This window comes from Oryctolagus cuniculus, chromosome 4, assembly GCF_964237555.1.
Source record: "Oryctolagus cuniculus chromosome 4, mOryCun1.1, whole genome shotgun sequence".
Classification (NCBI taxonomy): domain Eukaryota; kingdom Metazoa; phylum Chordata; class Mammalia; order Lagomorpha; family Leporidae; genus Oryctolagus; species Oryctolagus cuniculus.
In genome coordinates, this window is record NC_091435.1 from 148,759,848 (window position 1) to 148,786,634 (window position 26,787).

Sequence of the window (26,787 nt, forward strand, 5' to 3'; positions counted from 1 at the left end):
ACCATAGAAGCAATCAACTATTATACATGGGTGTGGGCCTTGAGTTCCTAATTTGCACTCTACAGAACTCACAGATTTATGATGATATTTGATATGAATGCCAAGGTTGGAGAAATCAGATGAACTTAAGGAAAAGAAGGAAAAGAGAATGGACATTTGTTGAGCACCTACCATTGCAAAAATGACTTTATAGTGCATGTGGTTTTCACATCTCCCAGTGAAGTGGATCTTACTCAATTTTTAAGTGAGAAAATCATGGGTCAGAGAAATTGAGAAATTTGCTAAAGATCTTATAAATGTTAGCATGGAAGTTTTACCAGAAATACGTGATTCAAAGCCCGTATATAATCTTTCCACTCACTCACTATTTCTTGTTTCATCTCATTCCAGTATTATTTTTGTTACCCTCTCTAACACTGAGAAAACCACAAAGCAGAGTTAGGCAATCAGCCATGTCATTTTCCAGGCCTTTCTATGTGTATACCAAGTATGCAGCTTTGTGTTGGCTGTGTGCAATGCCAAAGGAATGTGAGACCTCTGTAACTGAGAAAGGATCTGTAGTTGTAAGGGCGTCAGACAAGTGGGGTTTTCTACTGCAATTAGTAGGCAATTAATTTGCCCAAAGTGTACAAGACGCTGTATCCCTGCTACTCAAAGTAGACTGCATGGATAGTTGCATCAGTGTCATTTAGGAGGTAATGAGAAATGTACTCTCCAGCCCCATCCCAGAGCTCCTGAAGCTGACTGCATTTTAACAAGGCCCCTCAGTGGTTCATCTTCACATTTACATTTGAGAAGCATGGCCCACAACTTCCTTGACTTCTCCTTAACCTGATGTGTGATTCCTGCCTCAGTGGCCTGTGCCCTTGCTATTCCCTTGGGCTGAACGTTCGGTCCCCGACTTTCATGGCTTCATTTCGTCATTCAGATTCCCACTCAAGCACGAATGTCCCAGATGCTACGTGCTGACTTCCAAGGAACTACATTATCCTGTTATCGTTCCTCATAAATGCTCCGAAATTATTTCATCTATTTGTTTACATGTTAATTAACTGTCTCCTCTCACTAGAATGTTGAGCCCTGCAAGGCAGGATGGCTTTGTCTGATTCACTGTTTTATCCCCAGATCCTGGAACAATGCCTAGCTCAAGTTAGGCATTCAATAAGTATTTTGTGAATCAATAAATGGACGAGCAATGGAAAATGTTTGCTGCTATTGAAATATCGAAGTGATACTCAAAGCTAGTTACCTGCAGATGTGTTTGGTTAAGCAGCTCTCCCAATCACAATGACAATGAAAACTTTCTGCATGTTTGCTGGTTTCAGATCCACTTTTTTGAGACTGAAATTTATGAATCAAGGAAGGGAATGTTGTGGTAGAAATATTTATTTTTAAACTTTTGCCAATTTCATATAAGCTGATTTTGTTAGGGTGACATTTGGATATTTTTGAATGATTTATTTGTTTATTTGAGATGGAGAGAGAGAACTCTCATCTGCTGGTTCACTCCCCAATTGCCTGCAATTGCATCCACACAGAAATGCAACTACTTGAGCTGTCATTTCTGCCTTCCAGGGTTTGCATTAGCAAGAATCTGGAATCAGGATCCAGAGCCAAACACTGTGTGTGGGACATGGGCATAGTAACCGTTGTCTTTTAAAAATGATTTTGTTTACTTATTTGAAAGGCAGAGTCACACACACACAGAGAGAGAGAGAGAGAGAGAGCTCTTCCATCCACTAGTTCACTCCCCAAATGGCCACAAAGGCTGGGGCTGGGCTAGGTCAAAGCCAGGAGCCAAGAGTCTCTTCCAAGTCTCCAATCCTCTGCTGCTTTCTCAGGCACACCAGCAGGAAACTGAAACAGAAGTGGAGCAGCCAGAACAGTAACTGGCACCTACATGGGATGCTGACACTGCGGGCAGTGGCCTAATCCCCTGTGCCACATCACTGGCCCCTAACTGGTTGTCTTAACCACTAGGCCAAATGCCTGTTTGGAGATTTTTTTACTTACCTGCATAAGTAAGCTTTTCTTTTTAATATCTTTTAAACAAATCCCACAAGAAATGCAGATGTATACCCTCAGTACAATCAAATATATGATTAGAAATCTTTCCTTTTTATTTATAGATACCCGCAGTGAAGTGGTTTAGTTCTTGGGTGAAAACATCAGTTTGGAGAGGGTTCATGCATACTTTACGAGCTGACTCTGCAATAACTCTGCGGATCTTCCTGGAACAAACAGCAAAGGCAACCTCTCTGAATTCTGATGAGACATCCTTGGAAGAACCTCCACATCGTCAGTGTATGAAGGCTCTATAAAAAAGAAATGGGAAATAAAAATGATTTTATATTTAATATATACCTCATAACTTAGAAAACAAAATCTCATTTCATTTTATTTTTTATTTATTTATTTAATTTACTTGAAAGTGTGACAGAAAGAGAAGGAGAGAGAGAGAGACAGAGACAGAGAGACTGAGAAAGCGCTCCATGAGCCACTGATTCACTGACCAAATGGCTGCAACAGCTGGGGCTGGACTAGGCTGAAGCCAGGAGCCAGGAACTCCAACCAGATCTCCCATGTTGGTGGCGGGGCCTAGTGCTTGGGCCATCTTCCATTGTTTACCCAGGCCATTAGTGGGGAGTTGCATTGGAAGCTGAGCAGCCAGGACTCGAACCACTGCTCCTACAGGATGCTGGAGTCATAGGCAGCATTTACCCTGCTGTGCCACAATGCTAGGTCCAAGATCTCATTTTAAATACCCTAACAACTTTCTGAGGTAATACTACCCCATTGTGCAGAACAAGAAATGAGGTTCAGAGATTAAGGTTCATTCAAAATCAAGCCTCTAGTACATGGCAGAGCTGAGCTCCAAACCTGTGTTCAATTCCTAGTCACACTTCAGCCTCCACCATCCACTGTCCCTGGTAGAACAAATCCATTGCTGCCCTTTGATAGAAAAAGTTCTTTCTTTCGTGAGTCACATTTGCTTCTGACTTTGGAAGAGCTCCCTAGAGACTACAGCATCATAAAGGATTCATGAGGAAAACAGAAAGGATGGCGCGATCTTCAGTCCCATATGGGTGGAAGATGCTTAGCTCTGGGGGCAGGAATGCAGAAATGGAACATTTTGTTTACCTTAGGACAGTGGTGTTTTAAATCATGGGGGTGCCACTGGAATACAACGTAGTATGAATTGGGAAGATCAGCCCTGGTGGTCTCATATACACACATGGGTATCATCATATCAGCAACTGTCAAAGAGAGGACCCAGCGCAGACTGAGAACTCATTACCCTGGTTCATCAACAGAGGAGAGAGAAAAGGATTGTGAGGACAGTCTGATGTTCCCTGAGATGCTTGAGCTTTCTTTCCAGCCACTGAAGGCAGTGAAAGAGGAGAAAGACTGCTTGAACTGCACTCTCTTCTCTCGTTGGATCCCACCCCATGCCCTCTCCTGCTCATGTAGATCTTCTGTGGGCTTTTGTTTCCCGAGTGGCCTCAGTTGCAGCTCTTTCTCCTGGAAATTGAACCCCTAACTATCTCAGCACCTCTGGGAAGGACTTCCAGGTCAATCCAAAAAGAAACATTGCACAAGTGAGTCCCGCATTTCATCACTGAATGTGTTGAAATTTCCCCAGAGGCAGTGTGGGTAATGCCCACTAAATGGTGGTCACAAGCCACTTTCTGGAAAAGGTGTTCCTTGAGCTTTGACATGAAGCAGGACTTCAAAAAGGCTGGGGCTTTGTAAAAGATATATTTTGCTCATCTCCTGATTCATCACTCATTTTTTGAGAAATCAGAATTCAAAAGGCAGGAGAGAAAGTTGCTTTCCTCCAGGCTATAATGCGATTTTCTTTAGTTTGTAACATTTTTGTTAACTCTGGTATCTTCAGAGGAGGGAAAAACCCAAACAACTAGAGAATGACTCTTCTTCCTCTCTTCCCATCTTGCTTTCCTTCCCTCTTAGAAGGAACACATTGTTCCCCAAAGGTTTCCACCTGGAGGGCATTTGCTTATAACTCAAATCCCCTTTCTCCCTGTTTTCCAGAAATGGTGGGGAAGTAACCACTGATGCCTTCTCAATCCTCGATGTTCTTGAGGTTCAGAGTCTCAGTATTATCCCGGGCATCATGTGTGTTATCGTTGCTATGGAGAATGGATTCTGAATTCTCCTCCCCTCAGTGGAGCTTGCAGGGGGGAATGAGATTTTCTTGGCAGTGGGAACTCACCAGTTTCTTAACCCTATCATCTGTGGGCAAATGTACAGTTACCTTTCCAAGAGCAGGCCTTAGCTAGCTCTCTATCCAGGGCTTTGGGAGTCCCCTGATTTCAAACCAGGAAATGTTTGCCCTCACACCCGTCTCCAGTCTTGTCTGTATCATCTGTTACTAATGGATGAATCCTATCTTTGGCAAGGGGAGTGACACAATAAATGGTAGTGCCTTAATCAAAAGTTTATCATTTGTAAAGTATATATGTGGGGTAGAAAAGGGCTAAGCAGTTCCAGGGGTTTCAGAATCAGAGGAAAGCTATGGTAGTGTGTAATCACTAGAGATGTTGCAGAACCCATGCATCATTTTTATCATCAGTGGATGTGATACACCATTCTTTCCATATAGAGACCCTGTCTGGTCTAAGCTTAAGTTGATTCTGTCTTCCATGACATGAGGATCCAATCTGTTCTCAGTACAAAACCTCTATTCTTGGTTCTTTGTTAAGTTTCAGAGGGACAGAAGCATTAAGTGGTAAGTGCATAGCAGACAACAGGGCCTGTTAATCAAAGCTATTGCCAGATGCACAAGAGCCATCGGCTCCCAGAAACTTTTCTGTTTAGAACTTTCATTCATTTTTTAAAGGATTTATTTTTATTTATTTGAAAGGCAGAGAGACAGAGGCAGAGAAGATAGAGAAGTCTTCCATCCACTGGTTCACTCCACAAATGGCCGCAATGGCCAGAGCTGGGCTGATACAAAGCCAGAAGCCAGGAGCTTCTTCTGAGTCTCCCACGCTGGTGCAGGGGCCCAAGGACTTGGGCCTTCTACTACTACTACTACTTCTTCTTTTTTTTTTTTTTTTTTTTTTTTAAGGCAGAATAGACAGTGAGAGAGAGAGACAGAGAGAAAGGTCTTCCTTTTGCCATTGGTTCACCCTCCAATGGCCGGCGCGGCCGGCGCGCTGTGGCCGGCACACCGCGCTGATCCAATGGCAGAAGCCAGGTACTTATCCTGGTCTCCCATGGGGTGCAGGGCCCAAGCATCTGGGCCACCCTCCACTGCACTCCCGGGCCACAGCAGAGAGCTGGCCTGGAAGAGGGGCAACCGGGGCAGAATCCGGCGCCCTGACCGGGACTAGAACCCGGTGTGCCGGGCCGCAAGGTGGAGGATTAGCCTAGTGAGCCGCGGCGCCGGCCTGGGCCATCTTCTACTGCTTTCCCAGGCCACAGCAGAGAGCTGGATTGGAAGAGGAGCAGCTGGGACTCGAATCTGCACCCATATGGGATGCCAGCCTGCAGGTGGTGGCTTTACTTGCTACATCACAGCATCAGCCCCTCATTCTTTCTTATATTTGATAAATATTTACTGAACATAGTGTTCATGCCAAATATCTCTATAAGACATTGGCAGACTATGGTCCCTAGGCCAAATCCAGTAGGGCACCTGTTTTTGTAGGGGAACTTCTACTGGGACACAGCCATGCTCATGTGCTTTCTTACCCTCTGTGGCTGCATTCATACTACACTGGCAGAGTAGAGTAGTTGCAACAGAAAACATACGACCTTCAAAACCTTGAAGGTTGTGGACCTCAGTTTTCAATTATAGAAATACCTTGATCTATGGCTTTAATGAGTTAACATTTTTGGGAGAACTTACAGTACTGGAGAGAGAGATAATCAACAAGTGAACAAATAAAATGCATTGCTAAGTGCAATAGAGGAAGTAGGCAGGGCAGGGGAGGAAGAAGTTACTTGAGATTTTATGTTTACAGAGGCTTTTATGAGGGAGCTACATGGGAACAGATTTATCAGAGTGAGGGGATGTATGCAATGAAATCTGGGGAGAGTTTTGGAGCTGATGGAACAGCAAGAGCAAAGGCCTGATTCTGGGATTAGATTGGCATATTCAATATAGGGAGAAAAGATCTGTCTGTTTGAAATGGAAACAAGGAAGGAAAAGTGTTAGGAAACAAAATTGCACAGGCAGCAGCAGCTGGATCAATGGGCTTAATCTGCCATGATGCAGCATTTGGATCTGTTCTCCATGATTCAGCACTTGGATTCATTCTAAACATACTCAGAAACCTTTGGAAGACTTGAAGCACTGTGAGTACTTTTAAAGATGATTTGGGGTGGTAGAAGTGGGTTGGATGTAAGTAAGGGAGCAAGGGGACAGATAGGACAGATCCTAGGAGGGGCTGGCAGCAGTATGATGACAAGAAACAGGTTGTTCTGGGGTACCTTTAAAGTCAGGGCCAATGAGTTGGACATAGGGTATGAAGGAGAAAGAGAATCTTAAATTTGGAATTGAGCAATCAAGTGCAGGATGCTATAGCATTTCCTAACTAAAGAAGACCGAGGTGGAATGAATTCAGATAAGTGTATGGATGCAGAGTTCTGTTTTGGACAAATCAGATTTGAGGTTCCTGTTAGATATCCAAGTGGAGATGTCAAGTACGTGTGTGATTCCACACTTTTAATGCTTATGGGTGATCCCAGGATTAAGAATAGGAATTTTTTTAACTTTTATTTAATGAATATAAATTTCCAAAGTACAGCTTATGGATTACAATGGCTTCCCCCCTCCCCCATAACTTCCCTCCCACCCGCAACCCTCCCCTTTCCCTCTCCCTCCCCCCTTCCATTCACATCAAGATTCATTTTCAATTCTCTTTATATACAGAAGTATATATTAAGTAAAGCTTTCAACAGTTTGCACCCACACAGAAACACAAAGTGAAAAATACTGTTTGAGTACTAGTTATAGCATTAAATCACAATGTACAGCACATTAAGGACAGAGATCCTACATGAGAAGTAAGTGCACAGTGACTCCTGTTGTTGACTTAACAAATTGACACTCTTGTTTATGGCATCAGTAATCACCCTAGGCTCTTGTCATGAGTTGCCAAGGCTATGGAAACCTTTTGAGTTCACCGACTCTGATCATATTTAGACAAGGTCATATTCAAAGTGGAAGTTCTCTCCTCCCTTCAGAGAAAGGTACCTCCTTCTTTGATGACCTGTTCTTTAAGAATAGGAATTTTGAAGTCTATGGCATACAGGCATTTTCATTGCCATGGGACTGGAAGAGAGCATATAGAGAAATAATACTGAAAGAAATGAGGAGAGAGATATCAACTATATAGGTAGGAACATGGCAAGGATAATCCTACAGAATGAGAAAAGTAAATTAGATCCTTACTCTAGTTCTTTCTCAGCACCTTACTGGACATGTAGTCTTGACTGGTCCTTTTTATATCTTTGGTCAACAATTCCCTGATTTCAAAAAATCTTAAAAATCTGTGAGTTTTAGCTTCGTATTTGGGTCGTGCTTGCTTCTCCAGTCATGTTTCTTATCAAATCGTGAATCACTTCTACTTGGGTGCATGAAGCTTCCTGATCTGCAAGTGCTCTCCCTTGAAACAATCTCTTAATTTCTTTGTATATCAGAGAACAGAAATATTGGGGATCAGATCCAGTGTTTGGAAAACCGTGCCTGATCTAGATGCAGATAAAATGACAGAGCACTTTGAGATGCTCCTAGCTTCCTGGCAACTTTTCCACACTGCACTGATAATGCTGAGCCAATGGTGCTGCTTGCTTTGTGGAGTCATCCGAATTGATGCTGTGGAGGATGACTATGTGTCCAGGGCAGGAGGAAACTCATCTGAGGTGTCAAAGAATTCAGAGCAGACATTCTAGGCCTTGGGTCCCTGAGTATGACTGGTGTATGGCTAGGAGGCTTGGACTTGAGCAGTCTCCAGTAATTCCTACCAGTTTGTTTGTTTGTTTCTTTCTTTCTTCTTTTTTTTTTTTTTTTTTTTTTTTGACAGGCAGAGTAGACAGTGAGAGAGAGACAGAGAGAAAGGTCTTCCTTTGCCATTGGTTCACCCTCCAATGGCTGCTGCGGCCAGCGTGCTGCGGCCAGCACACCGCGCTGATCCAATGGCAGGAGGCAGGTGCTTCTCCTGGTCTCCCATGGGGTGCAGGGCCCAAGCACTTGGGCCATCCTCCACTGCACTCCCAGGCCACAGCAGAGAGCTGGCCTAGAAGAGGGGCAACCGGGACAGAATCCAGCTCCCCAGTCGGGAGTAGAACTCGGTGTGCCGGTGCCGCTAGGCTGAGGATTAGCCTGTTGAGCTGCAGCACCAGCCCCCTACCAGTGTTTTCAAAGGGGCCCAGACACGCTCATCCTAAAGCCAGTGGACCTATTCGCCCATTGCATCATCCAAAACCAGAGAATTGGATGTTGCTGGCCCCACGGATGCTCTTCACCTGAGCCAGTCTAGGAACATTTTTATCACACCGTCTGAGACTTTGTGACCAATGACTGCACTTGCAGAGTTACTTGGACAAGTTGCTCCCTTGCTTGTACTTACTTTCTTTTAGATCACCTATGTACAAATGTCTGTGTCAGTATTAGTGTCCCTTTTTTCCTGTGGAGTATGTCCCTGGGCTGTCTTTATCATGCTCTGTCCTGAATGACTATGCAGTGATGGGAAAGCATGAGATGCAGGAGCAGCCTTGGGGAGGGAAGACATCCCAGAGAGGGAGAGGAGATGCTAGAGCAAAAGAAGATTTACTTTTTTAAAAGATTTATTTATTTATTTGAAAAGTCAGAAAGGCAGAAAGAGAAAGAGAGACGGAGAGAGAGACAAAAGAGAGAGAGAGTTCTTCCATCCTCTGGTTCACTCCCTAGTTGGCCACAACAGCTGTAGCTGTGCCTATCTGAAGCCAGGAGCTTCTTCCAGGTCTCCCACATGGGTGCAGGGGACCAAGGACTTGGGCCATCTTCTACTGCTTTCCCAGGCCATAGCAGAGAGCTGGATTGGAAGTCGAGCAGCCATTACTCAAACCAGTGCCCAAATGAGATGCCGACACTGCAGGGCTTCACCCGCTACACCACAGCATCAGCCCCAAGATTTACTTTTAATATTGGGTGCTGTTTCCTGCACCCCACTCAATCTCCTATATCTTCTAAATTTTATACAAGTATAATTTATTAGTTTTATCATTAAAAAGTCCTTCTCTACCCACTAAATACATTGAATTTAAACAAATTCCACTCATCTTGCCTTTCTTTTATGTTGAAAAGATGGTGTGGTATAAAGCAGCAGCAAATTAATGAGGTCAGAGGTCAGAGGGGTGAGACTATGCTTTCAGCTTGGCTGTCACTCAAGGTTTGGGGCATCTTGGAAACTGTCAGTGAGCTGCAGCATATCCTTGAATGCACAAAAAGAAGCTAACTCAAAACTGGTGCATCTGGGTTAATGCCAACTTTAAAATGCTTGTTAAAATGAAGATTTTGACTTTGGAAGTCTGGAGTAGGGTCCAAGATTCTTCATTTCGAACAAGTTTCTAGTGTTGTTGATACTGAACTTTCAGGAATCAAATTTAAGTATCAACAGTCTAGGTTTATTAGAAGTCAAAAATACTAAGATTTTATGATAGAGGATATAGAAGACATATATTTTTCACCATCCACCCATCTATCCATCCATTCATCCAATAAATATTTATCAAGTGCTCAACACAGGTTGGTTCCTATACCAGACATTGTGTTGTAGAGGTGAAGGTAGCCCAATCCCATTTAGAAAGTCATTCTCAAAAAAAAAGTCATTCTCTAGTCAAGGAGATAAACATGGAAACAAGCATTTTTCAAAATCACTCTGACCCAGATTCCTAAAACAGCTACTTCTTTCATGTCCTTAAAATCTTTATCTATTCTCTGACTAAGTTCCTTTTATTCACCCCTACTGAGGCCATTTAAAAAGATCTGATGTAGGTCAGGAAGTTAATTTGCATATCTCTAACAGAAAGAGCTAGAATAATTTGACTTTAAATTTTTTGTAGTAATTGTGAATGGGACTGATCTTACAAGTTCTTTCTCAACCATGGCATTCTCTGTGTAATCCAACGCTATATTGAATGGGGAAAAGTTGGAAAGATTTCCACTAAGATCCAGAACGAGACAAAAATACCAACTTTCACCATTGCTACTCAACATAGTTCTGGAAGTTTTAGCCAGAGCCATTAGGCAAGAAATCATCCCTGTTTGCAGATGATGTGATCCTATATATATAAGGGAACCAAAAGACTCCACTAAGAGACTATTGACACTCATAAGAGAGTTTAGTGAAGTTACAAAATATAAAATCAACAAACAAAAAATCGATAGCTTTTGTATATGCAAACAATGCCATAGCTGAGAAAGAACTTGTAAGATGAGTACCATCCACAATAACTACAGAAAATTTAGATATCATGTAATAAATTTAACAGAATATGTGAAGATTTCTAAAATAAAAATTACAAAACATTAAAGAAAGAATTAGAAGAAGACACACAGAAAATGGTAACAATCTTCCAGGTTCATGGAGTGAAAGAATTAATATAATCAAATGTCTAGGGGCCAGCACCATGGCTCATTAGGTTAATCCTCTGCCTGCCGTGCCGGCATCCAATATGGGCACCGGGTTCTAGTCCCAGTTCCTCCTCTTCCAGTCTAGCTCTCTGTGGCCCGGGAAGGCAGTGCAGGATGGCCCAAGTGCCTGGGCCCTGCACCCGCATGCAAGACCAGGAGGAAGCACCTGGCTCCTGGCTTCAGATCGGCACAGTGCCAGCCGTAGCAGCCATTTGCGGGGTGAACCAACGGGAAGGAAGACCTTTCTTTCTGTCTTTCTCTCTCTCACTGTCTAACTCTATCTGTCAAATAAAAAAAGTCTATATTATCCAAAGCAATTTATAGATTCAATGCAATCCCAATGAAAATGCCAATGATACTTTTCTCATATCTAGAAAAAAAATGCTAAAATTCATGTGGAAACACAAGAGACCACAAATATCCAAAGCAATTTTATACAACAAAACCAAAGCTGGTGGCATCACAATACCAGATTTCAAAACATCCTACAGGGAAGGTACTGGCAAAAAAAAAAAAAAAAAAAAAAAATACATGTGTAGACCAATGGAACAGAATAGAAACTCTAGAAATCAATCCACACATCTACAACCAAGTTATCTTTGACAAAGGAGCTAAAATTAATCCCTAGAGAAAGGAGTCTCTTCAACAAATGATGCTGGCAAACTGGATTTCTGCATGCAGAAGTATGAAGCAAGACCCCTACCTTACACCTACACAAAAAAAACCACTCATAATGGATCAAGGACCTAAATCTATGACCGATACCATCAAATTACTAGAGAATGTTGGGGAAACTCTACAAGACATTAGAGTAGGCAAAGACTTCTTGGAAAAGACCCTAGAAGCACAGGCAATCAAAGAAAAAATAGACAAATGGGATTACACATTGCATTGAGAAGCTTCTGCACTGCAAAAGAAACACTCAGCAAAGTGAGGAGGCATCCTACAGAATGGGAGAAAGTATTTGCAAATTATGCAACTTATAAAGGATTCATATCCAGAATCTATAAAGAGCTCAAGAAACTCAACAGCAACAAAACTAACAATCCAGTTAAAAAATGGGCAAAAGACTTGAGCAGAGGAAATTTCAACAGAGGAAATTCAAATGACCAGCAGACACATGAAAAAATTCTCAAGATCATTAACCATCAGGGAAATGCAAATCAAAATCACAGTTATGTTTCACATAACTCCAGTTAGAATGGTTCTCATAGAGAAATCAAAAACCAATAAATGCGGGTGAGGATGTGGGACAAGAAGTACCCTAATTCACTGTTTGTGAGAATGTAAACTATTATAGCCATTGTGGAAGACAGAATGGAGATTCCTCAGAAAGCTGAAAATAGACCTACCATTTGACCCAGCCATTCCACTCCTGGGAATTTACCCAATTCAAATGAAACCAGCATTTGAAAGTGTTATCTGTATCCCTAGTTTATTGCAGCTCAGTTCACAATAGCTAAGATATGGAGTCAACTCAGATGCCCATCAACTGATGGCTGGATAAAGAAAATGTATATATATAATATATACACACACATTATATATATTATATATACATTATATATGCATGTATATATACATATATAAATATGTATATATTTACATATATATACATATATGTACATATATATACATATATATTTATATATTAGGGGACTCAGCGGGGAGGTTCTTTTGTTTCTTGTAATATGGGCAGGGGCTGCAGCTACTGGGAGATTCCACTGGGCTGATGTGACATCTGCAACCCCTTCATGTGGCTGCTGCTGGTGCTGGCAGTCTTGTCCATGGCCAAACTTTCTTACAGCAGACCAGCAGGTGCCCAGCAGAGGAAGTGGAAGCTGCAGTGCTCTTCAAGCAAGACTGGGCTGTGAAGTCCCAGAACATCATTTCTCTGCATTTTATTGGTAAAAACACTCACAGTTCTTCCAGGCCAGGCCAGAAGAACTCAAGACATTGTTGGTGACCATCTTTGGAGACTATTTGCACAGTTATTTATTTTTTTAAGGATTTATTTATGTACTCGAAAGTTAGAGTTATACACAGAGAGAAAGACAGGCAGAGAGAGAGAGAGAGAGAGAGAGAGAGAGAGAGAGGTCTTCCATTTGCTGATTCACTCCCCAGATGGCCACAATGGCTGGAGCTGTGTCAATCTGAAGCCAGGAGCCAGGAGCTTCTTCCGGGTCTCCCACATGAGTGCAGGAGCCCAAGGACTTTTGCCATCTTCTACTGCTTTCCCAGGCCATGGCAGAGAGCTGGATTGGAAGTGGAGCAGCCAAGACTTGAACCGGTGCCCATATGGGATGCCAGCACTGCAGGCAGCTGCTTTACCTGCTACGCCACAGCATCAGCCCCTGCACAGTTATATTTATCAAACAATATTTGTATCTGGATTGGAAAATAAAGCTGAGATATTGGTAACAGAAAACTTCTAATAAACAAGTGAAGCTTAAAGTGTTTGATTCTTGGTTAAGTGAATGTGCTTTGTGCCAGTCAGATTGGCTAGTAGGAAGTTAAGCTAAGAACTGTATCAGTCTAAAGGTTGGTCATCCTATCAGTGACTATAGGGTAAAGGTGTGAACAAGCTGTAGGTTCTTCCCATCATAAATCTTTCTAAATATACTAGTAGAATACAAAATGAAGAATCAAGTTCAGTCTCATTTTCAGCTGTCTGTCATGTGTCTGAGAACTTCAAGGTTTGATATGAAGTGAAGCATTCAAAATAAATGGCTCAGAATTCTGCAAGGTCTGCATCATGCAGAGTGGCAGTTCATTACCTAACTTCCTGCCCCAGAAATCGGGCAGGAGGTGAGGCAGATAAAAGGGTTGTTGTAGGAGGGGAGAGCAGGAAGTTGGAGGTGAGTCCTCAGATAGCATGAGTGCAACTGATGCATCAGGAAGCCTTTTCTGATTTGTGGTCTTAATTTAACTACACCATTGCAATATGACCCCTGGAATGGTGGGAACAGGAGCCAGAGCCAGTTTAGGCTAAATGTGGGAGAGGGAGATATCTGTTGTGTTGGTATTTGTGTTGCTATCCCCATCTACTCATGGTTTCTAGAAAGGACCCTTTCTTTAGGCCTGTTTTAGAGAATGTTTATGGAAATATTCATGATCATGGTTGTATTATTTTAATTTTGCTGGGTAAAGGCCATGAAATGCTGAATTTAATCTTCCCCAAATGTCAGGGCATTGAGTTAGAAATGCAAAAGCCTTACTGAGGAATAACATCTTTGAAAGGGAGAAGAAGGGAGTGAGATTGGGCTGGGAAATGCTAGACAGAAGCTGAACTAGTGAGAGCTCTCTAACTGAATGAGGAACTTGGAAGTGACATTGTCCATAGGTGGAGTCCTGCATAGGGTAGCAGTGGCTGGTTTTGAACCACATGACTTGCTTTGGTCTGTCATTGACTGGGGACAGCCTTCAGGACTACAAAGTCTTGACTATTACCATCGCCTTGGTCTGTCCTTGGTGGCAGGTGCCTCAGAGAAACACACTCTCAACTTGCAATAGAGGCAGACAATGATGGCATTTACAGCAGGGGGATGTCATCCACCTTAGTCCTTCTGGTTGCACAGTGAGTTCTCTCTGGAAGATCTGATTGTTCTTGTCTCTATCTGCCACATGTAACTTACCTTTCTCCAGCTTTTTTTTTTTAAAACAAAATTTCTTCAAAGCTTCATTGCAAAAGCAAGATGTTTTCTGAGCCAGTTTCATCCCCAGGCTCTTCTTGGCTACAACTAATTGAGAGCAAACTGAGTGTGCTTAGGAGCAAAGGGAATTTATTGCTTATGCCATCAAACCATAGAAGTCCAAAAAATGATGGAAGCTAGCAAGTCAGAGAGTCTGCTGTATATACTGCCCCTGACCTCTGGTACTCTCAGCAGAAATGGCTTCTCCATGGAGGGTCAACACTAATGGCTGCCCTACACTTCTGCTTCTTCCAACAGAGGGGCAGAGCTTGTCTTACTTTTCTGCTAGGTCCTCATGGTAAAAGTCTGTAGGAAGGATTCTACTTGGTCTTGTGGAATCGTGTGTCCACTGAGAGATCCATCAGCTGCCTGGGAGGCCAGGTAGAAAGCCGGTGGTGCTCATTGTCACCGCGTGGTGCAAAGGAGTGGATCTCAGAAGCAGAAGTGGAGGGAAAGGCAATGTACATTAATGCCTACCCTACTTCCCCCCACCAACCCTGAGTCCTGGCTTCATTTTCTAATTATTGTCAACAGCAGACATTGGTTTAAAGGTGAATGAAGCCTCAGCTTTAATCAGTCTCTTTGAACAGCATTCAGGTTGCTCAAGGCTGAATAATTTAATAATAGTGTTTCTCAGCCCCTTTAAGTTTTTAATGTTCCCTTTGAAAGAAAATGAAGAGTGTTAGAACTTCCTTCTTTCAGCTCCTAGGGATGCATTCATCACCCTACCTCCACTGCTTTGATAACTGCCACAACAAAAATTTGTTCAGTTGTATTTATTATATTTATTTGAATGGGATGAATGGAGGGAGGGAGGGTGGAAGAGCTGTGTGGGGGGGAGATAAAGAGAGAGGGAAAGAAAATGAATTTCTATCTGATGGTTCACTCCCTAAATGCTGATAACAACCCTGGCTGGACTAGGCCAAAGCCAGGAGCCTGGATGGATTTCCAGGCTCCTCACGTGGGTAGCAGGGACTGAAGAACTTGAGCCGTGATTTGCTGTCTCCCAGGGTGTGCATCAGCAGGAAGCTGGAATGGGAAGCAGAGTCAGAACTTGAAACAGGAACTTTGTCAACATGAGATGTCAATGTCCCAAAAGGCATTTTAATTGCTATACCCAACACTCTCTCCAAATTTTAATTTTTAATAGGTTTTCTTTTGGTAAGCCATTGCAACAAATCAAAGCATCCCAAAACTCAGTGGTTTTGACCAAGAAGCACTGAGTTTTGCTCTCAAGTCTACAGGCTGGGCGGATGTTTCTTCCAACTTTAGCTGGGCTCACTCCCACAGCAGTACACAAGGATGGGCTGGGCAGCTGCTCAGTTCACTGGGACTGGGCTCACTCACACATATCAGTATCAGCTAGTTGTGGTTTGCTCTAAAATGGCCTTAGGTGGGAAAAATGAGCTCTGCTCCATATGGTCCCTCATCCTCTAGTCAGCCCAGAATTTGTTTAAACATTTTTAAAAGGATTTATTTATTTGAATAAATATTATTAGCGTTTGAGAGAAAGGGAGAGGGAGAAGAAGAGAGAGAGGGGGAGAGGGGGAGATGGAGAGTGATCTTCCATTTGCTGGTTCACTCCTAAATGATTTCAGCTAGGCCAAGCTGAAGCCGGGAGCCTGGAACTCCATCAGGTCTCCCACAAAAGTGGTAGGGGTACAGTCCTTGGGCCATCATTTGCCGCTTTCCCAGGCATATTAGCAGGGAGCTGGATTGGAAGCAGGGCATCCAGGACTCAACTCGAGTCAGAACTCTCATTATGGGATGCTGGCATTGCCAGTGTTAGCTTAACTTGCTGTGCCACTAACCAGCCCCCAGCCCATTCTTGGTCACACATCAGGGACAAAGTTCCCAGGGAATGAGCAGAAGCCAGCAGAGCCTTGAAATCTTGACTTGGAACTGGAAGAATATCAAAACCAGCTCAGGCTCAAGGTAACAGAGAAAACTTTTGATGTCTCCCATGCAAAGTCACTCTGCAAAAGATGAGGATAGAGTGAAACAAGGAAGTGTGGTCATTTTTGCAAAAGATTTACCACATGTTTTGTTGTTATTAAAACAGAAACACCTTTAAACATTTTCCTCAGATATGGTCTTTTATTATGATACTAAATTTTTGTCCACCACACCTGCTTCCTCTTTGCATTTCTAACTATGTCTTCCAACTCCCTTCTTGCATTCCCCACCAGCACCTGTACTTCGTAGTTGAGAACCACTGCCTTGGAGGAGGGCTTAGAACTTGGAGAGAATTCCAAGAGTGATTCTGGGTGGGCTAAAAAGACATGGGTGCTGGGTTTATTGTGTGCCTGAGAAGGAAGATTTGATAAACAAATGGGGGGGATAAGTGAAATAGAGAAAAAGGACATGAAAATGCCTCTGTAGAATAAGGCTGGATGATTCTCAAGGTAACGCACATTGACTTCGAATTTATAGTCTATATGATTCAGTCTGTCATTTCCCTTTTATTATAGAAATTCTTCTCAAATCTTAGTAGGGAGCAGCCAGAAGAAGGATGCCTAAAGGGGCTCTTAAAGTATAAGTCACAATACTTTTGTGTGGTAGTAAGGAGGTGGAGCAGAAAAGAATCATAACAATGGTTGAGTTGCTCTGATATTCTGGTTTTTGAGGTTGGCATCTTATTTACTCAAGAACTTTGTCAGATAGTATCGTTCCCATTTTACAAACAAAGAAATGGGGACTGTGAATTATTCAGCATTCTCAAGTCTCACAGTTAGTGGCCACCTTTCTTTTGTTTGTTTATTCTTGAAAATCAATAGTTGGGGGATGGAAACCAGTGTAGGGCCTGCAGCAGGTCCTTTCAGGGGACTGAGGGAGTGGGAGAGGCAGGCTCTGTGAGGGTAAGTGTGAACCTCTGAAAGACTGCCTGTATCTCCTTTGTATCCCAACCTCCAAGCTCAGTGCCTGGCATGTGAGAAACACTTCTGCTGGAGTGACCCTATGACATTCTGCAGGCACACAAGGGCCATTGACGTGTGTTTCTTAGGGCATGATTGAGGTGATAGGGTGTAGTTTAGTACTTGGATGCTACAGTAACAGAATACTACATCTGGATATTTTATGAAAAAACAGCTGTTTTGTTCCTGGTGCTGGCGTCTGGGAAACCCCAGATCAAGGGTATGTGTCTTCCTGAATCCTCACATGGTGGAAGGCAGAGAGCAAAACAGAGGGAATCCACTCTCAAAGACCTTTTTATAACACATTAACCTATTTATGCAGTGAAGCCCTCAAAATGCCCCACCCCCAACACTGTTGCATTGGGGATGAAATTTCCAACACATGAATTCTATGGAACACATTCAGATCATGCCAGAGAGCAAGGAGAATGAAGAGTGTGGCTGAGCCCATAGGAAAGTGCAAACAAATGCCAAAGCCACAACTCCCATGACTGTCAAGGTTGGGGTCAGGATGGAGGGAGGAAGGAAGCAATTAGAGCCCAGCTTTCTTAACTAGAATTAGACACCAAGGTCCTCCAGAAGTTGCTAAGACCAATACTAAAATTTGTCATAGCTGGAGAGAAACCAACAACTGTAATCTCAGCTTTGCCATAGCTGGAAAGAAAAGTCAGCAAAAACTGAAAAGAAAAGATTCTAATTGGGAGTTGAGGCCATCTCTGGCCTGCCTTACAAGTCACGGGTGAATGTGGCTGTCTCACAAAATGACAGGCTTTGGACACTAATTAGTTACAACAATGAATGATGCAACAGGTATCCACACACACACATCAGATACATGCATGAGCAGCAGAGGATGCTGTTTTGTAAAATACAGCAACCACAGGATGGGGGTTTCCTTCTTAAAATGACGGGCAGGATAAAGGTGCCCAGAAAACGTGGACTCTAAGCCCAGTACTTTTGTTGGTGGATGATTTACCAATGTGGTTCTAGTTAAAAACCAACCCAAAGGGTCGGCACTGTAGCAAGTGGATAAAGCTGTTGCCTGCAGTGCCAGCATCCCATATAAGCGCAAGTTCAAGTCCCGGCTGCTCCACTTCCAATCCAGCTCTCTGCTATGGCCTGGGAAAGCAGTAGAAGATGACCCAAGTCCTTGATCCCTGCACCCATGTGGGAAGCCTGGAAGAAGCTCCTGGATCCTGGCTTCACATCTGTACAACTCCAGCTGTTATGGCCATCTAGGGAGTGAACTGGCATATGGAAGACCTCTCTCTCCTCTCTCTCTCTAACTCTGTCTTTCAAATAAATAAATAAATCTTTTTAAAAAACCAGCCCAAACCTTGGGTGCACAGTCTGACCACCTTATCACACAGATTCTGTGGGTCAGGAACCCAGACAGGAAATGATAGTAATGGCTTCATAATATCTTCAGATTCAGGTTCAGACTCTGGGATTTCTTAGTGACTCAGGGCTAGAATCCTTGAGAGGTTTCTTCACTCACATGTCTGATAATTGGTCCTGGCTGTTGGCTGGGACTTCAGCTGGGCTCTCAGCTTGAATGCCTACAGTGTGGCCGCTGCACATGTTCATTCCAAGACAATATGGTGTCTGTGAAAGGCATTTGCATGACCCAGGACAGAGGCCAGATAGCATTGCTCATGCTCTACTAGTTGAGAAAACCACACAATTCTGCCATCTTCAAGTGTGTGTGTTGGTGGGGGTTCATAGACACCATCACTCATCGGAGAAAATCAAGGTCAGGGTGTAAAGATTCCAGGTGGGACAAGGGATAATGCTGAGGTCATCCTTGGAAAACACAATCTACTGTAACTGCTCATTCCTTTTTTATGATTTCATGTCTGGGATCCTTACAACCAGCATCATTCCTGGCAGTGGACTCTTACCACTTGAGCACCATTTTGGAAGTGGGGAGAAGCCTCTGATAGAAATTTATCTTAAAGAGAACGCTGTCCTGGGAACCTGGCGGCCGCAATTCCTGATCTAGAGTCTCATCTATGAAGTCTAGAGGTCTAAGATGTGAAGACTACTGTTCTTAAGTTATCAGGGAAGGAAGCTTGCTCCCTGAACATCGAGCTGTATTCTTAAAATACATCAAAGCTTGTATCTCTATCAGTTGTTTCATGCCCTTATCTTCAAAGACCACCCCCTTGCCACAGTCGCGGAGAGAACAGTGCCAGGGACCACCTGACCTCCCCCGACAACCTCACAAGTACTTTCCCTAAGCTGACTCCACTGGAAATCCCCTCCTGGGAGTGTGACATTGCGAAAGGCTAATAAGGTGGTGCTGGGTGTTAGAGCACCAGAAAGCCACTCTGTAGAAAGACAAGAGTAAGGCTTTGGTAGTGGTACTAGGGATGGGAGGTAGAGTAAGGACACAATCATATGAGTGAAAGTACAAGAGCTCAAGAGGGTGGCAATTCAGGTGAGTGATACTGTACCTAGCCCTGTACACAGAGACTTGGCTGTGCCTCATCCATTTCAGTAACAAGAAACCCCTGTCCATAGGCATTCTCTTTTTTTTAATCTAAAAATTTTTTAAAATTTATTTTATTTGAAAGAGTTACAGAAAGAGAGGAAGTGCAAGAGCGAGAGTGAAAACGAGAGAGCAAGAGAGATCCTCCATCTGCTGGTTCACTCCTTAATGGCCACAATATCCTGGGTAGTCCAGGAGCCTGGAACTCCATCCAGGTTTCCCACATGGGTACAGAAGCCCAAGTATTTGGGCCATCTTCTACTGATTTCCCAGGTACATTAGTAGGGAGCTGGATTAGAAGTCGAACAGCCAGGACTTGAACCTGTGTTCATCTGGGATCCTGGCATTGCAGGTGGTAGCTTAACCTGCTGTGTTACAATGCTGGCTTATATTTTAAATTAAAAAAGTGCCTGTGTGAATGAGTTTTGCTGAAAACACAGTGCTTTGTCAAACTTTTTCTTAAATCTTTGTCAAACCAATATTAAAAATTTATATACTAGTAAAATTTTGCTGATTTTGTGACTATTTTAAAATTTATATGGGTGAAGTTGAACATCTTTTTCTTTGATTATTTTTTTCTAGCCCTTGCCTATTTTCTTGTCCGGTTATGGTCTTTCAACTTTTTATTTGTTGAGCTGTTTATTTAGTGGAGCATTAGCCTTTGACTGTAATGTAAATTAAAATATGCTATCTCAAAAATACTAAATAAAATATTAAATATGAAAGAAAATAAGGAAATCTTGCAGTTTCTCAAAAATATTCCTTTTTCTTGAAAAGTACAAGTGAAGTTCTATCCTGTGCAACAAGCCCTCCCTGACCAAGATGCCTATTCCCACCTCACAAATACAATGAACTTGACGTGATAACCCAGATGGAACGAGCCATTTATTCTAGCACACTCCTTCTGACCTGCACCAGTCACAGCCTGGTGCCTGTGTTACCAGAGAAATTGCAGGGTTCTTGTCTTTGCGCAAGAAAGAATTCAGGCATGAGACAGAGAGTAGTGGGAGGTAAAATAGCAAGGTTTAGTAGGGAAGGGAAATCCGTAAGGATGGATGGGCACCCCTCCAGTCAGAGCCTGAGAGACTTGGGGTGGGGGGAAGGAGCGAGGTTACATGATTGAGTAGAGAGATTACACCTGACCAGGCCAGGCGGGCAGCTCAGCAGAGAGGCAGAGGGCTGAGTGTGCAGTCCGGTTGAGGCCGGGGGTTTTTAAGGAGATGGGTCTCTGTCTTCATACATTTCCTCCTGAAATGAAGGATTTTATGGCTGTAAATACTAAGAAGCTCCTATCTGAGTTTTTCCTTGAAGGTATCAGACAGGAGGAAACCTAGCTGGTGCCATCCTGGGTTCAGAGGAAGGGTGAGCAGGACCCCCTAGAGAATGGGGATCCGGAGCAGGGTGTTTGAAATGCAGATACTGGGCTGCATCTGGGAGATTGTGGAAGATTTGTCAGGCAGAAGGGGCAGGGATCTCTGCCTGGCAGGTTATCAGGTAGAAGGGGGCAGGGCAGGATGTGAACACTGGGCTGTCCCTGAAGCATTATCGGGATAACTTTGAGATGTAGATGCATATGCTGGACGTAGAAGTCTTCTCCGGAGGCCTTTGTCACATACACATAAGCTCATACCTAACTTCCTGCCTAACATTCCCCCCTCAAGAGGTATACCCAAAATTCTTCTTTGGGATTATGGATGGAGTTCCATTTTCTGTAACTTCTTCGAAGCTGGCATGTGGGCGTCGAGGGGGATTTGGGTATTTCCTCTTGCTACCTGTCTTACGGTGTGTGACAGTGGCCTTGGAAAGATTGTGCTGCTCGGTCCAGAGGGCTGCTCAGGTCGTCCAGTGGAATGGGCTGGAAGCCTTGTCTGACGACCATTTGGAGTTTGACAGCTTTTATTCTGTTAGAGACAAAACAAACAAGGGCATTAAAAACACACGGTGCAAAGCGAAGTAGCAAGATTACAGACGTTATTGGGCCAAGGAGAGGAAATAGCCAGGATTTCCATGACCAGATGTCAGGCCAGAAATCCCAGCCCTGCTTGGCCTGGTCCTGGAGCTGTTTGGCTTTGTCCAGGAAAAGTACAAATTTGGGTTTGTACCTGTCCAGTCTGATTGACCCAGAGACAACATTCTTCCTGGAACATGGCACAGACACCTCCTGGAGCAGCAGTTAGCATGTCCAATATTTCTTTCTTTCATAGCCTTTTGTGACTTCCGCACACCCTCTTCAACTTACTTGAAACATTCCATCATTTCCATTCCAGTCTAGAGTAAACTAGCCATCAGGATAAAGTCATTCTTACAAACCATGTCCTTTCCTTATTAAAAAAAAAAAAAAAAAAAAAAAAAAAACTCTTTCCTTCTAACCTTCATTACCAAGAACACTCTTTTCTTTCTAACCTTCCTTACCAAGCACACATTTTTATACTTGTGGTGTTTTCCATAGAGTCTGGTTGGCTCTTTCTACCTTACTGGGAGACTGAGGTCTCCATGCAGAGTGAAGGTGCCAGGTTATTCCTAGGGCCTTACAAATCCCTTGTGTAACCTGGGAGATGAGGGAAGACCCATTGTTGCTTTGTAAAGATTTTGCAAGACCAAAGCGTGGGATAACTTCCTTTAGGAGAGTTTTGGTCACTTCCTGAGCTCTTTTAGTTCTGGTTGGGAAGGCTTCTACCCATCAGTAAAGGTGCCTATAAGTACAAGCAGGTAGGTACCTATAGCATTGACAGAGGCTGTGTAAAATCTGTTTGCCAGCCTTCCTTGGGGTAAGTTCCCTTTTGCTGTATAGACCCCTGGGAGTTATTTTCTCTTGTCCTTGCCTAGTTCTAGAGCTCTAGTTAAGTGATCAGTTTTGCTAACTGAGCAAAAGTTCCTGGGGGCAGAGCACGCTTCAATAACGTGCCATGCCGTAACTGATGTATACCCTGAGAAGCAGGTCCCGTCTGACAAAGCTGCTTCCATCTATGAACCAAATTTCATCTGTGTTAGTCAGGGAGCTGTCTTTTAGGTTCCTTTTGCTGGCATAGATCAAGTCTATAGTCTCAGTACAGGAGTGGAGGGGACCACCTTTCCCCTGGGTTAGAGTAGAGCAATGCCTTATTTTTACCTGAGGGTTTTCTAGGAGGAGGACTTGATATTTTAGTATTCTACTATCTGTGAGCCAGTGAGAGCCCTTTTGCTCTAATAGAGAATTTATTTGATGTGGGGTCTAACGGGCGATATTTTGCCCCAATGTAATGCTAGATACCTCCTCTGTCAGCAAGGCAGCTGCCACTATCATCCTTAGGCAGTGAGGCCATCCTTGTGCAACCATGTCTAAGGTTTTAGAAAATTAGCCCACAGGTTGCTTAACAGGTCCCAGTTCCTGAGTTAACCCTCCTAAGGTGACTCCCTGCCTCCCAGTGATGTGCAGCTGGGAGGGTCTCCCTGGATTTGGCAGTCCTAGCACATGGGCTTTAGTCATAGCATCCTTTAGCTGAGCAAAGGCTGTGGTTTGCTCTTTCCCCCAAAGGAGGGGGCTCTGCTTTAGCTGCCTGTCGAGATCCTGGTTTAGGAGCTATGCCGTTTTCCTGTATCTAGGAACCTGATAGAGAAAAGTGGGACTGCCTGAAGTTTGCAGAAGTAGGAATTTGCTGAATGGCCCATATCCTCTCTGGGGCAGGTTTTCTCTCCCCAGAGGTAAGGATAAGGGTTAAATAATTAACACTCTAATGGACTAGCAATGCTTTGTTTTCCTCTGGATACCTAGTAGTAGCTAGTTTTGCTAGGAAGTTAAGCCAATGTACAAGACTAGAGTCTCAGGCTGGGAAAAGAGACAGACTAACAAATTATTTACATTTAACCATCTACATTATGGACTATTGTGCACCCCCCTCAAGAGATAGGCCCTTTAAGTCCTCAGTGAGGACCTGTCCAAATAGGTGCAGGACTATTTGAGTTAGCTGTTACTAAAAGCCCTGTTTTTAGGAACTGGCAGGGAGGGCTTTCTAAGCTTAATGCTATTGGATAGACTTTTAAGGCCTGGCTGTGTGCGTGAGGCCCAGACCTATCCATGGGGTGCTGGAAGAGAATTGCAAGAGATGCAAATCTCCTTTAAGGGAGGCACCCTGTTGACTTGCATTACATGGCTGGACTAGGAGGAGAGCTGAATAGGAGGCTGATAGAAATAGGCAACTTACGTTTCATTGACCCTAGACCATTCCCTCAATAGCAGTGGCTGGAGCTGGAAGCTGGGCAGAGGCTGGGCAGAGCCAAAGGCTTTTTTAACTTGGTGCCACAAGGTCTGTGGTTCTGAACCAGGAGTCCTTCAACCCCCAGGGTAGTTCCGTGTCCAGTGGCCTTGCTCTTGTCAGAGCTGACAGAAGGCGGTTTCTGTCACAACAGCTGCTTGCCCAATGTCCTGACTCCTTATATCAGCAACAGGTGCCGTTTGGGGTGCACTGGCCTTGCTGGGTCTCCTTGATGGCAGATCACCGTGTAAAGCAGCCATTGATTGGCCTGTTGCCTATCCTTTGCTGCTAGCTTGCTCCTCGTTCTCCTGGTCTCTAATAAAGTAGACCAAGGAGGCAGCCTCTATGATGTCAGTCAAGGGGGTGCTGCTCCTCCGCACGCGGAGGAGCCGCACCGGACCGGGCGCTTGTTGTTCCCTTTTTTTACAAGTCCTTTCTATAGCAAAGTAAGAATAAGTAAACAGCAAACTCCCAAAGCAAGAATGAGTAGAGAGAAATGAGAAAGAATGAAGTAACGAACTTCCCCGCGAACACTCCAACACACTCTCCAACCAACCCACACACCCATGCCGTCTCTCTCCTCCTATATAGTCCTCTCCACCAATCCCAACTCGGCTGCCCACACGCCGAGCATGCCGCTCTCCTCCAATCAGGAGCAGCTCCTGCAGCTTGTCAAGTTGGTGAGAGGCAGCTGGGTAGAAGCTGTTTACTCCTCTCCCAGCGCCATATTGTGGGAGAGCAGATGCATAGAATAAGTCTTAATTCCAGTAACAGTCTAGTCCGAGTTGCTCCCCACAGATCCCCCTTTCTTTTTATTTTTTGGCGTTGATACGCGCCTGTGTAAAGTTCAGTGTGATCTTCATGCTATTGACTGTCTTGTTTGTCGTGCTACTTCAGAGTTCGTTGAAAAATGTCCCATATTCCAAAGATCCCAGGGATTGGTTATTCATTGTTTTCTTCCTCAAATGGAGTTTTCTTCTTCTAGATCTTCTGCTGGCAGGTTTATCAACCAAATTCTTCTCTCAGGGGTCCATATTGGTTGTGCCGCACCCTGTGGAAAAAAACAAACGGCGCCTCGTACTCTTCTGAGTAAGGGGAACGGGCCTTTCCATTGGTTGTCCTGTAAATCCTTCCACATTACCCACTGTATTGATTCCTTATCAGCTGATTGAGCATGCATTTCTGCAGGTGTTTTACCGTTCTTTTTCTTGTTCAAAAAATTAATTGTATAAAGAGCTAGGGCCAAGACATCCTTGTTGGATGTGGCCATTTCCCCTACTCCCCCTTTTTGTTTAATTATTAATTTTTTTAAATATAAGTGAGCGCGTTCTACCACAGCTTGCCCCTGTGGATTGTATGGAATACCAGTAATATGGGAGATTCCGAATTCTTTCAAAAATGCAGCAAAACGATTTGATGTATACGCTGGGCCGTTATCCGTTTTGATCACATGAGGAACTCCCCAGGCTGCAAAAGCCTGCAAGCAGTGTTGGATTACTTGTTGTACTCCTTCTTTATTCATGGCTGTGGCCATAACTACACCTGAGTATGTATCTACAGTGACGTGAACACAGCTTTGTCGCCCAAAAGAGGGGATATGTGTAACGTCCATCTGCCAGATATGTCCTGGTTTAAGGCCACGGGGATTGGCTCCCGCAGGAATCTTTGGAACTATGGTAACAACGCACTTTTCACAGGATCTAATATCTTCTGCTTGCTTGCGGGGAATATTAAATTTAAAACTTAAAGTGTGGGTATTAACATGCCATTTAGAGTGATATTCTTTAGCTTGTTCCAAAGCGGTGCATGCAAGCAAGAATCTTGAATAATGATCTGCCATCATGTTTCCTCGAGTAAGTGGGCCAGGTAAATTAGAATGAGCTCTTATGTGGCCTATGTAGATAGCATGCTCTCTTTGATTTAATAACCCCTGAATTTCACTTAGATAAGAATAGACTGAGGAGGATTTAAGAATAAGGCACTGTGTAGCGAGCATCTGAACTGCATTCACCACATATGCACTATCAGACAAAATATTCATGGGTGCACTCTCTCTGCGTAATACTGTTGCGATAATAGCTAATTCTGCATGTTGTGGAGAAGGGGATGCTGTTAAAACAAAATATCGTTGATTGTTAAATATAGCTGCTCCTGTTCCGCCTTTAGCTCCATCCGTAAATACGGTAACTGCCCCTTGAATTGGATCCCTTCGCACCTTCTGCACCCGTTTTATTGAAACCTGTGTGCAGAAGTTAACAAATGGATGGCGAGGGTAGTGATTGTCAATCTCTATTTGTAGAATGAGAACTATGTATGCCCATTGCCAGCATTCCCTTGTAAAGGCTTCTACTGCCTCTTGAGCAAAGGGAACTACGCATCGCTTTGGAGTCTTCCCCGCCATTTCTGTCGCCTTTTTTTTATTGCTGTTAATATTAAATCAGCCACCGCAATGCCTTGGGTGTATAGTACACGCGGTGCATGTGAATGTGGGTATACAAACAACAAGGGTCCTCCTTGCCAAATGACTGCGAAGGGATACAGCTGTTCCATAAAAATTAATATTTCTAGGGCTTGTTGTGGATCACATCTTTCCATCTGCATTGCTTTAATTTGTTTTTCAATTTTCTGTAACGCCAAGCGGGCTTCTATTGTCAATCTACGAGGGGAATCAAGCTGGGCATCTCCTTCTAAAATATTGAATAATGGCATCATATCTTCGGTAGTTAATTTACAATAGGGCCTCAACCAATTTAAATTGCCACATAATTTTTGGAAGTCATTAAGGGTCTGTAACCCATCTATTGCAATTTCA

The 26,787-nt window shown here is 43.6% G+C and overlaps 1 long non-coding RNA gene across 2 annotated transcripts; it reads right to left on the reverse strand.

Moving 5' to 3' along the window:
- Window positions 1-2,050: 2,050 nt before the first annotated feature.
- On the reverse strand, window positions 2,051-4,148 carry LOC103345335 (uncharacterized). Of its 2 annotated transcripts, none has more exons than XR_007908676.2 (3): window positions 4,004-4,140; window positions 3,142-3,299; window positions 2,051-2,315 (listed from the first exon to the last, which is right to left on the reverse strand). It is a non-coding gene; the product is annotated as an uncharacterized lncRNA (long non-coding RNA). The 2 variants fall into 2 exon arrangements; XR_011388209.1 differs by having other exon boundaries at window positions 2,055-2,315; window positions 4,081-4,148.
- Between the last annotated feature and the right edge of the window lie 22,639 nt (window positions 4,149-26,787).